The sequence below is a fragment of the Chiloscyllium plagiosum genome, chromosome 19 (assembly GCF_004010195.1).
Source record: "Chiloscyllium plagiosum isolate BGI_BamShark_2017 chromosome 19, ASM401019v2, whole genome shotgun sequence".
Taxonomy (NCBI): domain Eukaryota; kingdom Metazoa; phylum Chordata; class Chondrichthyes; order Orectolobiformes; family Hemiscylliidae; genus Chiloscyllium; species Chiloscyllium plagiosum.
The window spans coordinates 58,601,399-58,614,158 of record NC_057728.1 but is presented as its reverse complement, the minus strand read 5'-3'; positions in this window follow the sequence as shown (position 1 = coordinate 58,614,158).

The window sequence follows — 12,760 nt, the reverse complement described above, 5'->3', positions numbered from 1 at the left end:
CCTCCTCTCATTTATCTCTCCACCCTTCAGGCACTCTGCCTGTATTCCTGATGAAGGGCTTTTGCCCGAAATATCGATTTTCCTGCTCCTCGGATGCTGCCTGAACTGCTGTGCTTTTCCAGCACCAATCTAATCTAGAATGAGGAATAAGCTCATACGACTGTACAGGAAGAGGTAAAGAAAATTACTCAAAAGAGTTAAGTTTTAAATGCCATACAATACAGGATTTGGAATATCCCCCAGCAAAAGAGTTTGATCAGGAACTTTCCTCACCCAGAACAGAAAGTGCTGAAGAAACTCAGCAGGTCTGGCAGCACCATTAGGGAGGAAGCAGTGTTAACACTTTGGGCGTAATGACTCTTCATCAGAACCGGCGTCACCAGAATTAAAAGGTTAACTCTGTTTTCTCTCCGTAGATGCTGCCAGACCTGCTGAGTTTCTCCGGCAGTTTCTGCTTTTTGTTTCCGATCTCCAGTCTCCACAGTTCTTTGTTTGATTCCTCACTAGGAATTAGTTTTGTTTTCACGCGTGAACCACACAGCAACACTGATCACCAGGTTTTCATCAGAACACTGCAAACAGAATCCTCCCAGGTCCTGAACAACTGTGGCGATGGCGAGAAATTTGGGAGATTCCTGCTGGAATTTGAGCGAGGTCTTTGTCGATGTCGTGAGCACCAGGTGGCTTTTTCCAGCTATCTTCTGCATTTCCCATGGCGAATCCACCTAGCCTGCACATCCCTGGACACTATAGCCAACTTAGCATGGACAATCCACCTAATCTGCACATCTTTGGACTGTTGGAGTATACCAGATCACTCCAAGGTCACCCAAGTGGTGAGATCTTTCAGACTCCTTGCCACAGAGTTGTGGTTGCAGAACGCATGTTGATTATTAAGGATGAAGTAGGTAGATTCCTGATCAGTCGGCAAATCAAGGGTTACAGGGAAAGGACAGGAAACTGGACATGAGGGGAAACATTTAAAAGGGACCTAAGGGGCAACATTTTCACGCATAAGCTGCGAATGAGCTGCCAGTGAAAGTGTTGGAGGCTGACGTAATTACAGCATTTAAAAAGCATCTGAATGGGGACATGAACAGGAAGGGTTCAGAGGGATTTGGGCCAATGCTGGCAAATAGGACTAGATTAGGTACCATGACTTGGAGGTGCCAGTGTTGGACAGTCCAACAGGTTTATTTTTAAGTACTAGCTTTTGGAACGCTACTCCTTCATCAACCACAACTCTGTGGCAAGGAGTCTGAAAGATCTCACCACTTGGGTGGCGTTTGGGTGATCTGTTATACTCCAACAGTCCAAAGATGTGCACATTAGGAGGATTGTCCATGCTAAGTTGGCTATAGTTGGAAAATCTGGTCAGCGTGGATGAATTGGACCGAAGGGGATGTTCCGGTGCTGCACATCTCTATGCCTCTCTGACTCTCTGAAAGATGGATCAACCATGATCCCATTGAATGGCAGAGCAGACTCAAGGGCTCAAATGGCCTAGTCCTTCTCCTATTTCTTACAGTCTTATTATCCATCTGTTCCGACTGTGGTGCCAATTCTCTTGCTATCAGTCGGACTCTAGTGTTCCATTGATGACAGTTATCGCTGCTTGCACTGGCACTTACACAGCTCGTCTTGTTGTTCATGCACAATTGGACTTGAATGACTGAACATCACCCCAAGAGAAATGAAATATTCCAGTAGCAAAATTTTCTGCCACAAACATTCAGTACAAAGATGAATCATTAATTGCGGTTCATGTATTTTCCTGTTGGTCGGGCTATCCATATATTCTCCAATTAACTGAGTTGACGTATATTAGATTTTCTTTGATATACAGCATCAGTGTTTTATTTTCCTCCCCAGCCCCACAGCTATCTGAATAGAATTGCAATGACATTTGTGAAGTAAACTCAAAGAAGTGAGATCACCGATAGGATTTGCCTCGGGTAGTAAAATCTCCGAGCATCAGTCTATTTTACTGGGCTAATTATCTGAGAGGGGATTACCCGAATAAATGCTCAACTGAAGGGACATCCAGTAGCTCCATCGCCAAAATGGCTTTGGAATCACAATGTAACATTCCCCCAGGTGCCTCAGTGTGGTTTCTATGTGGCTGAATTAAAAAGCGTCACGCTGGAAAAGCGCAGCAGGTCAGGCAGCATCCAAGGAGCAGGAATCATAGAGTCATAGAAATGTACAGCATGGAAACAAACCCTTCAGTCCAACCCATCCATGCTGACCAGATATCCCAACCTAATCTAGTCTCATTTGCTAGCACTTGGCCCATATCCTTCTAAACCTTAAATGCTGCAATTATACCAGCCTCCACCACATCCTCTGGCAGCTCATTCCATACATGTATCACTCTCTGTGTGAAAAAGTTGCCCCTTAGGTCCCTTTTATAACTTTCCCCTCTCGCCCTAAACCAAAGCCCTCTAGTTCTGGACTCCCCCACCCCAGGGAAAAGATTTACCCTATCCATGCCTCTCATGATTTTATAAACCTCTATAAGGTCATCCCTCAGCCTCCAATGCTCCAGGGAAAACAGCCCCAGCCTGTTCAGCCTCTCCCTGTAGCTCAAATCCTCCAACTCTGACAACATCTAAATCTTTTCTGAACCCTTTCAAGTTTCATAACATCCTTTGGATAAGATGGAGACCAGAATTGCACACAACATTCTTAAAGTGGCCTCACCAAAATCCTGTACAGCTGCAACATGACCTCCCAACTCCTGACATTTCATGCAGAAGCTCTTCATTAGCCTTTCCACGTGCCTGCCCTATCCTGAGAGAACCTGTAATAACAAATAAGCACAAACAGCTCTAATTTAACTCCAAGAGTTAGAGTCATAGAGGCCTACAGCATGGAATCAGGCCCTTTGACCCAACCTGCCCATGCTGCCTAGTTTTCACAACTTAAACTAGGCCCATTTGCCTGCATTTGATTCATAGCCCTCCACACCTATCCCATCCATGGATCTATCTAAATGTTTCATCAATGACAAAATTGTACTCACTTCTGCCACTACCTCTGGCAAACTATTCCAGATGCTCGCCACCGTCTGTGTGAAATATTTACCCAGGCGAAAGTAAGGACTGCAGAGACTGGAGATGAAAGTTGAGAGTGTGGTGCTGGAAAAGCACAGCAGGTCAGGCAGCATCCAAGGAGCAGAAGAATCGATTTTTGGGCATAAACTCTTCATCAGGAATCCTGCTGAAGGGCTTATGCCTGAAATGTCAATTTTCCTGCTCCTCAGATGCTGCCTGACCTGCTATGCGTTTCCGGGATTGCCCTCTTGACTGATATATTTACCCCTCTGGACCCATTTGTATCAGCCCCTTCTCACCTTAAATCTTTGTCCTCCAGTTTTGGACTCCCCTACCACAGGGAAAAGCTGTCGGTGATCTACCTTACTGAGGCCTCTCATGATTTATAGCCCTCTAGAAGGTTACTCCTCAGTCTCCTCTGCTTCATGGAAAGATGTCCCAGCCTATCCAACCTCCTTATAACTCAAATCTTCCAGTCCAGCTGGCATCCCAGGAAATCTTTGACCTTCTGCACACTCCTGGTTTTCATAACCCCTCCATTAGCAGCGACTGCCCAGTGTTATGCTCAGGAATCCTATGACTGACATCGCTACCTCTTCAACCTTCTCTTCCTCTTAAGGTACTCTTCAAAATCCCATTCAACAAGCTTTCAGTCACCTCTCTTTGTGCTGACTAGTGTGACTCAGTGTGCACATTTTCTGGGAAGTGCTGTGGGCTCATTTTGCTACATTAAAGGTCCAATAGAAATACAAGGTATTGTTGCTATGATAGTTGTATCAGTTCCAAAATTAAAATCCACAGTCACATGCATTGTATCTCAGAACTGTTCCAGCACAGAAGGAGGTCACTTAGTCTGCTGGGTCTGAATTTACTCACTGTCAATCCCCTGCCTTCTCCCTGTAATCCTCCACAATCTTCCTCCTCAGATAATAATCCAATTCCTTCTTGAATGTCTCCACTGAAGCTATGCCCATCACACTCTCAGGCAGCGCATCCCAATTCTTTGCAACATGCCCCATTGGAAACGTTCTCCCTGTTGACTTGATGTTTCTTTTCCTTAAATCCATGCACCTTGCTTGTTTCTCGAAGGTTCAACCCGTGGGAGGTTTTCCCTGTGTATTCTGTGCAGAGGGTTCATGGGTTTGAATGCCTTAATTGACATTCCCTTCTCAAGGGCAAACAGTCCCAAATTCTCCAAGCTGTCTACTGCAGGAGGTTCCTCATCCCCCTGATATCTTCACGTAGAACAGGGCTCCTCTCTGACTCAATATGCTGCCAATGTTGAGTCAGTTGCTTTCATCTGGGTAGGGTTTAAAATTAGAATAGGTATGGACACATTTCTCAGGGCTACAAGGATCACAGGGTATGAGGAGAAAGCATAGAATCCCCACAGTGTATAGTCAGACCAACAAGTCCACATGACAACCCACCCCCTGATCCCTGTCACCTTGCATTTCCCATGGCCAATTCACCTAGCCTGCACATCCCTGGACACTATGTGTGATTTCCCATGGCCAATTCACCTTGCCTGCACATCCCTGGACACTATGTGTGATTTCCCATGGCCAATTCACCTAGCCTACACATCATTGGACTGTGGGACGAAACCAGAGCACCTGGAAGGACCCACGCAGACACGGGGAGAATGTACAAACTCCACACAGACAGTCGCCTGAAGATAGAATTGAACCCAGGTCTCTGGCGCAGCAGTGCTAATCACTGAGCCACAGTGCTGAGCTAAAGCAGGAACAGGGGATTGAGTTGGATGATCAGCCATGATCGCAATGATGGGCGGAGCAAGTTCAAAGGGCTGAATGGCCTACGTTTGCTCTTAGTTTCTAGCTCTCTATTTGCTACGTGTCTGTGTTTTATTTGGGCTGACGAGTGCAAACACTAGGCAGGATAGCTTTCCAGTGAATCCTGCTGCGAAGCGTCCTGATGTTGGTGTATGTAATGGGTATACATTGATGGGGATACAGTTTGGATTGTATCCGATACCCTCCAGTATCTGTGATCTAAAATATGTCGGCATTTTACAGAGAGGAGGCTGTACTCTTTTGATGAAAAATTAGACAATGAAACAGGTCCTGAGGCTTTTTTTTTTATTAGTTTTGCATTGCACTTGCATTTCAGTAAGAGCTAACCATGTGAAATTCTTATTGGGATGATTCCTGCATGCAATACCACCACCTGAGTCTCTGAAGCGCAGTTGAACAAAACAGATGGTCGGGATTCTTCCAGTTTCCTTCATTAATTTGACAGTGGATTGGCAGAAGCCCCCAGCATGTACCGTCATCTCCACAGTTTTCATTGATGTGTCAGATGTGTTTCAGCGGGTAACTCTCCTGCAGGTTGAAGTCCCCTCCAGGTTGTATGAGTGTAATTAAAACTGCGTTTAATTTCCCTTCTGCAATACTGAGGGAGTGCTGCACTGCTGGGGGCACTGTTTTTCAGATGAGACATAAAACTGGCTTCCCATGAGCCCCCTCTCAGGTAAACATTAGGAATATCCTGTGATATCCCTGCCATTTGCAGAAGCGTGAGGAGGACATGAACATCGCTGAAGAAAAAGTAAATTATTTGGTCACCTGCAGTACACAAGTTCATAGAATCGCTATAGAGCAGAAAGAGGCCACTTTGCCAATCAAGTCTACACCGACCCTCTCAAAAGCATTCTATTACAGATCTACCATCCTCCTCCATCCCCAATTTAGCCAATCCATCTAAACTGCACACTTTGGACTGTGGGAGGAAACCAGAACACCCAGGGGGTTATCCAAGGCTGGATTTGAACCCGGGTCCCTGGCACTGTGCAGCAGCAGTGCTAATCACCGAGCCATCATGCCACATCACTTTGTGTCACATTTCATCAAAGCTTCAGTAGCTACACTTTTAATGCACTTCACTGGCTGGAATGTACTTTGGGATACTCTGAGATCATAAGATATAGGAGTAGAAGTAGGCCACTCAGCCCATCAAGTCTGCCCAGCCATTTAATGAGATCATGGCTGATCTGCTCCACCTTCCTGCCTTTCCCCTTAACCCATGACTTCCTTCCTGATTAAAAATCTATCTCTCTGAGTCTTGAATGTACTTAATGATCCAGCCTCAACAGCACTCTGTGGTTATAAATAAAATAGATTCACCGCAATCCGAGAGAGGAAATTCCTCCTTGTCTCTTTCTTAAATATGCAACCGCTTATTCTGAGATTATACTCTCTGAGCCAACACTCCGGGAAAACAATCTCTCTGCAGCAAACCTAGAAAATCCTCAACAAATCTGAAAACAGAAAATGTTGGAGATCATAGTCGGTCAGACAGCATCCATGAAGAGAAAGCAAGCTAACGTTGATGTCTAAATCACTCTTTATCTTCAGCTGGTGACTACCCTTGCCAACCTTTACAGGTGCGCCGTTGAGAGCATTCTGTCCGGATGTATCACTCCCTGGTATGGTAACTGTACCATTCAAGATGGAAGACGGTTACAGAGAGTGGTGAACTCGGCCTGGGCAGTCACAAAGGCCAACCTCCCATCTATAGAATCCATCCATCAGACCCACTGTCAAGGAAAGGCCACCAGCATTCTTAAAGATCCATCCCAATCTGGCAATGCTTTTCTAGAAACTCTACCATTGGGGAGAAGGTACAGAAGCCTGAACAAAAGCACCAGCCAGTTTTGAAACAGTTTCTACCCTACTGTTGTTAGAATACTGAATGGACTCACAAACTCTTAACATTCGCCTGCATCTCTGTTTTTGTTTTTGCTGCTGTTTACCTATTATTTACTTACCTTTGCCACTTAACTCTGTGATCTGTAAGACTGTGCCTTGGTACATGTGACAACAAATTCAATTCAATTCAATTCAGCTCTGAAGAAGAGTCATCTAGACTCGAAACATTAGCTTGCGCTATCTCCATGGTTGCTGCTTTACCTGCTGTGATCTCCATCATTTTTTGTTTTCAGTTAAAAGTATTACACCTTTATTTCTTTATGCGCTCTTTTGACATAATTCTCATAATGTTCAGAGCAAACTTAGTTCAATAGTGCAAAGTTTCATATTTGGGCCATTATTATAATCTTACTGAAGAGCAGAACATACTCAAGGGGCCGAATGGTAAGTGAGTGAGAAATGGAACAGTCTAGTAGTTGATGGGGGTTGGGCAGTGGCTCAGCAGTTAGCACCGCTGCCTCACAGTTTAGATTAGGTTAGATTCCCTACAGTGTGGAAACAGACCCATTGGCCCAACAAGTCCACACCAACCCTCCGAAGAGCAACCCACCCAGACCCATTCCCATACATTAGCCCTTAACTAATGCACCTAACACTATGAGCAATTTCCCATGGCCATCTTTGGACTATGGGAGGAAACCGGAGCACCCGGAGGAAACTCACGCAGACATGGGGAGAAGGTGCAAACTCCACACAGACGGTTGCCTGAGACGGGAATTGAACTCAGGTCCCTGGCGCTGAGAGACAGCTGTGCCGCCTCCCTCGGGAACTGGGCTCAATCCCAGCTTCGGCTGAGTGTCTGCACATTCTCCCTGTGTCTGCGTGGGCCTCCTCCCACAGTCCGAAGGTGTGAGGGTTAGATTAATTAGCCATGGGAAGCAGAGGAGCTGGGTTTGGGTGAGATGGTCTTTGGAGGGTCAGTGTGGACTTGATGGGCCAAGTGGCCTGTTCCCACTTGTCAGGAATTTTATGTTTGAGCTTATGTACTGAGATAACTAAAAAAAGGTCTGTTTCTGAACTGCAGCTATTATATAATTTGATGGAATCTAACTGATAATAGAATTTGGACCTGATATCTGAATTTATGGTCAGTATATTTAATGGTATATTAGAACAGAAAAAGGGACATGTCAGAACATCATTGGCATGATGAAGATTTACAGTGGATTTACCATGTCAATACCAATCAATAGAAAAACAGAGAACTATACAAATAGCACGGCTTGTATATTAATAGGGAAATAAATATTGTGTTTCTTTGTTGATCGCTATCATGTCTTCAAGATACACTTACACAATTTTATGGCAGAACACTTACTGATCTCTTATTCTTCACAGCTTGCATCAATACACAGTTATATTGTTTTTGGATTTACATCTATTTGTGTCTTTTATTTCAGATGCAAGACTACACAAACATACTTTGTCGAACAGAGGAGTCGGCTTTATGGGACTGATTGGTGTAGCTTAGTTCCAAATCACCTTAAGATGTTTTTTATTTCAGATGCAAGACCACTCAAACTTAGTGAAAACCCAAAGAACTGCCAATGCTGTAAATCAGAAACAAAGACAGAAATTGCTGGAAAAGCACAGCAGGTCTGGCAGCATCTGTGGAGAGAAATCAGAGTTAGTGTATCCAGTCGGGTGACCCTTCCTCAGAACTGGGTTCCATTCGCAAGAGAGACCAGGACCTGAGGGCATGGCCTTAGAGTAAAGGGAAGACCTTTTAGATCAGAGATAAGGATAAATTTCTTCAGCATTAGAGTGGGGAGTCTATGGAATTCATTGCCACGGAAGGCTGTGGAGGCGGGTCATTGAGTATATTTAAAACAGAGAGAGATAGGTTCTTGATTGCCAAGGCGATCAAAGGTAACGGGACGAAAGTGGGAAAATGGCATTGAAAAACCTATCAGCCATGACTGAATGGCCAAGCAGACTTGATGGGCTGAATGGCCTAATTTCTGCTGCTATATCCTATTGTCTAAATACTTGGACACCAATTCTCAAGTTGAGCCACATTATAAATGAGCAAAACTGACAAGCAGATTGAGCACAGAAAGATTCCACAAATAGTAAATGGGTTTGATTCCCGCCTGTCTGTGTGGAGTTTGACATTCTCCCCGTGTCTGCGTGGGTTTCCTCCGGGTGCTCCAGTTTCCTCCCACAGTCCAAAGATGTGCAGGTCAGGTGAATTGGCCATGCTAAATTGCCCAATGTGTTAGGTGCGTTAGTCAGGGGTAAATATAGGGTAGGGGAATGAGTTTGGGTGGGTTTCTCTTTGGAGGGGCAGTGTGGACTTGTTGGGCTGAAGGGCCTGTTTCCACACTGTAGGGAATCTAATCTAAAAGCAACGGTATCATGGTCAGATAGCCATGACGAGAGGCTGGATGGTCTCAGGTCATTTTCCTTGAAGCAGAGAAGGTCGAAGGGGGGGCCTGACTGAGGAGTACATGATGATGAGGGTATAGGAAGCAGCTCGTCCCCTCAGTTGAAGGGTGAAGAAAAAAGGGGCCATAAGATGAAAGGCAGGAGATTCAAAGGGGGACTTGAGAAAAAACATTTTCGTGCAGAGGGTGGTGGGAAACTGCATTGCATTGCCTGGGAGGGTAGTTAAGGCAAGAAGACACACACAACCTTTAAAAAGTATTTTGATGGACACTTGAAATGTCATAACATTCCAGCTACGTGCTGGAAAGTGGGATTCGCATGGAGGGATCAGTGCAGACCCGATGGGCCAAAGGGCCTGTGCTGTACCATATGACTCTAAGACTCCAACCTCGTTTTAGATGTCGGTTGAAGGATAAGTATTGGCCAGGACTCCAGGAAGAATTCCCTTGCTCTACTTTGAGAAAGACCAGAATGTTGGCTCTTTATTAAGGTTGCAATATGGCCAGTGTAGCCAGTGAATGCAACCCAGTGTTCCATCGCTTTGGAACAATGCGGGGAATAGCGTCATATATTTCAGGCTTTCTGGCAAAACCGGTACCCATCTCACGCTGATACTCACAAAGTAGCATTGCCATTAGGGAATAATTCTGTGAATTTCCAAACAGAAATATTGCAAATTTGAATTAATGGAACAGATGGAATCATCCCATTGCCATATCAAAAACCGGCTACATTTTATATTTAGTAAACTTTTTGCGAGGCTTATTTATATGATTAGCAGGTGTATAATTTGGCGTGTGAATGCGTGTGGGAAGACCAGTTCTTGTTAACATAGTATTGGGAAACCAGATGGCCAAAAAAGTTAAAATTTTATGCAGGATGTTGATAATCAGAGTTTTGTGCCTTTTTCTCTTCCTGTGGAGTTACTGGAGGGAGTTGACAGCGCACAAATGCGGTTCTATATCCATCCACTTTTCACCTGCTCTGCTGGTGGGTTGCAAAGTAATATTAGTGAAAAGGTGAATACAAAGGTGATGAACAATCAAATTCCGGAAAAGTCAGATACATCACCCCCAGGTGAGTTCGAGCCTTTCAGTAGAATCCGGGAGAATGATGCCAGCTGGTCTTTAGCACGGGGCAGCACTGGTGTTAAATGAGCAGCAGACATACCTCAGAAAGGACATGGGTGATGAGTGAAATTCATATCGAACAATGATGTTTCAGAGTAAAGTACAGATTCCCTCAGCTAAGCAGCACAACTGCACTGGTGTCAACCATTCAGGAAATTCTGGTCTTATTTTGTTTGCTTATTCCCACTTTCACTGTATTTTCATCAACTGCAATCTTTCTTTTATTCATTCACAGGATGAGGACATCACTGGCTAGGTCAGCATTTATTGCCCAGTTCTAATTGCCCAGAGGGTAGTTAAGGGTCATCCACTTTGCTGTGGGCCTGGAGTCACACGTAGACCAGACCGGGCAAGGATGGCAGTTTCCTTCCCTAAAGGGCCTTAGTGAACCAGATGGTTTTTGTTTCCAACAATCGACAATGGCTTCACAATCATCATTAGACTCTTAATTCCAGATTTTACTGAGTTCAAATTGCACCATCTGCCATGGTGGGATTCAAACCCAGGTCCCCAGAACATTACTCAGTTCACAGGATTAACAGACCAGTGATAATAACAGTAGGCCATTGTCTTCATCATCTCCAGGTTCGAATGTTCTCTTTGATGGTTACCTGTAATTTTCCTCCATCCACAACATGTTGAAATCTCAATTGCGCATATCTTGTCTCTTCAAGTAACTTGCTTTTCAGTTTTTCATTGGATGTGGGCATCACAAGTAAGGCCAACGTTTGTTGCCAAGTTGTTATTTCCATTGAATAGCCGCCATCACCTTTCAGAGGACAGCTGGCAGTCAATCCACAACTGGACATTTGGATTCACCTATAAGCCGGACCAGGTAAGAACACCAAATTTCTTCCTGTCAAGAGGCATTTGTGAATCAGATCGGGCCCTGGAACAGCAAGTCAATGATAGTCCTGTGGTCACTGTTACAAGCTTTATATCCCGGATGTTTTGATTGAATTCAAGTTCCATAATTGCCGTGGTGGGAAAGAATCCACAATGAGAGAACATTAGGTGTGGGTCACGAACATTGCCACTATGGCACAAAGTCCCCTTGCTTGCCCATGATTCAAGCACCTGAACATGGTTCCTTGCTCATCCAAATAACACTTTTAACAGCTTTCTCCTCATGTTTAAACTCCTCCTTGGCCACACATCATGCGCTCATCTCCAATACCATGCTGTAACTCCCCGGAATCTCCTGTCGCCTGTTTCCGAATTCCCTTCTCAATTCACCTTTTGTGCCATCCATATTTAGCAGCAGAACCTTCAGTTACTGGTGACCTGCTCTGGCACATCTCAGGTTACTCCCCTCTAGGCTCTACCCACTTCAGACATTTCCTCAAGATCCATCTCCTCGACAATGTTTCTGGTTGTTTCTTTATGTTTTCATCGACGTCATCATCCTGGAAGCGCCTGGAGACCTTTAGAACTCAGGTATCAAATATTAAAATGTAATTTCATCAGCTTGTCATATATATTCTTATTAAAAGTGACACATTTGCTAAACAAAGGACATTGGCTTGAAGTAGCTGCCAAGTCTGTGAAGCCTCATTCCACCCTATCGTGACACAATGTCGACAGAAACAGAGACAGTAGCACTCCTGGAAGGTGTTAATAGCCCTGTCCTATCACATCACAGTGGAAGATGGATTATTCAGGAGCAATAGCTGATGCATTAAAAATCATCTCTGCTATTGCAAGGTAGCAAAAGAAAAGCTATGGAAAATATTCAACATTCTACTGTGTTGTTGGTTAGATCAGTTGAATGGATGGCTGCTTTACATTACAAAGTGATGGGTTTGATTCTCACTTCCACTGAGGTTACCATGAAATTATTTCCTTCCCAGGCTCTCCCTTCACCTGAAGTTTTGGCTTTAACCTCAGGTTAAAGCAGCACCAGTCATCTCTCTATAACGAAAGAGTAGGACAGTGGTGACTTTCCCCTTACAACCAATATGGGGATGGATAATGTGACCAGCCCTCGATCTTTTCAAATACTGACAATGAACTTGCAGATAGAGGTTAATGTCAGACAGCAGGACAGACTACCCTCCCTATCTCTCTGTCAGATTCATGAGCCCTGGTTCTGTTTTGAAAGCTAGTCACAAACCTCTTTCTTGCAAGTACAGAATTTTGTTGGAAGATTTTAACCCAGCAACAGTGATTCAATCTTTTGGATAAGATGATGACCAGCCATTAATGCAAGGCAGCTGCTTCAGTGGGAACTAAAATGTTAGAATACAATCAATGAATTTTGAGTGATTTTAACTTTTTATTTGTGTCTTATGCGGCCAAGTTTGACATCTGATGCTCTGTAAAGCTGCATTTCTGTTTTTGCATGTTTGGGAAGTCTGTATATAATGTGGTCGTTCCGTCCCATGCAATCCCGTGTTTTAAGAAAATCACGTAAGAGCCGCACCATTCAAACTATTGGGGCTGGAATCGCATTGTA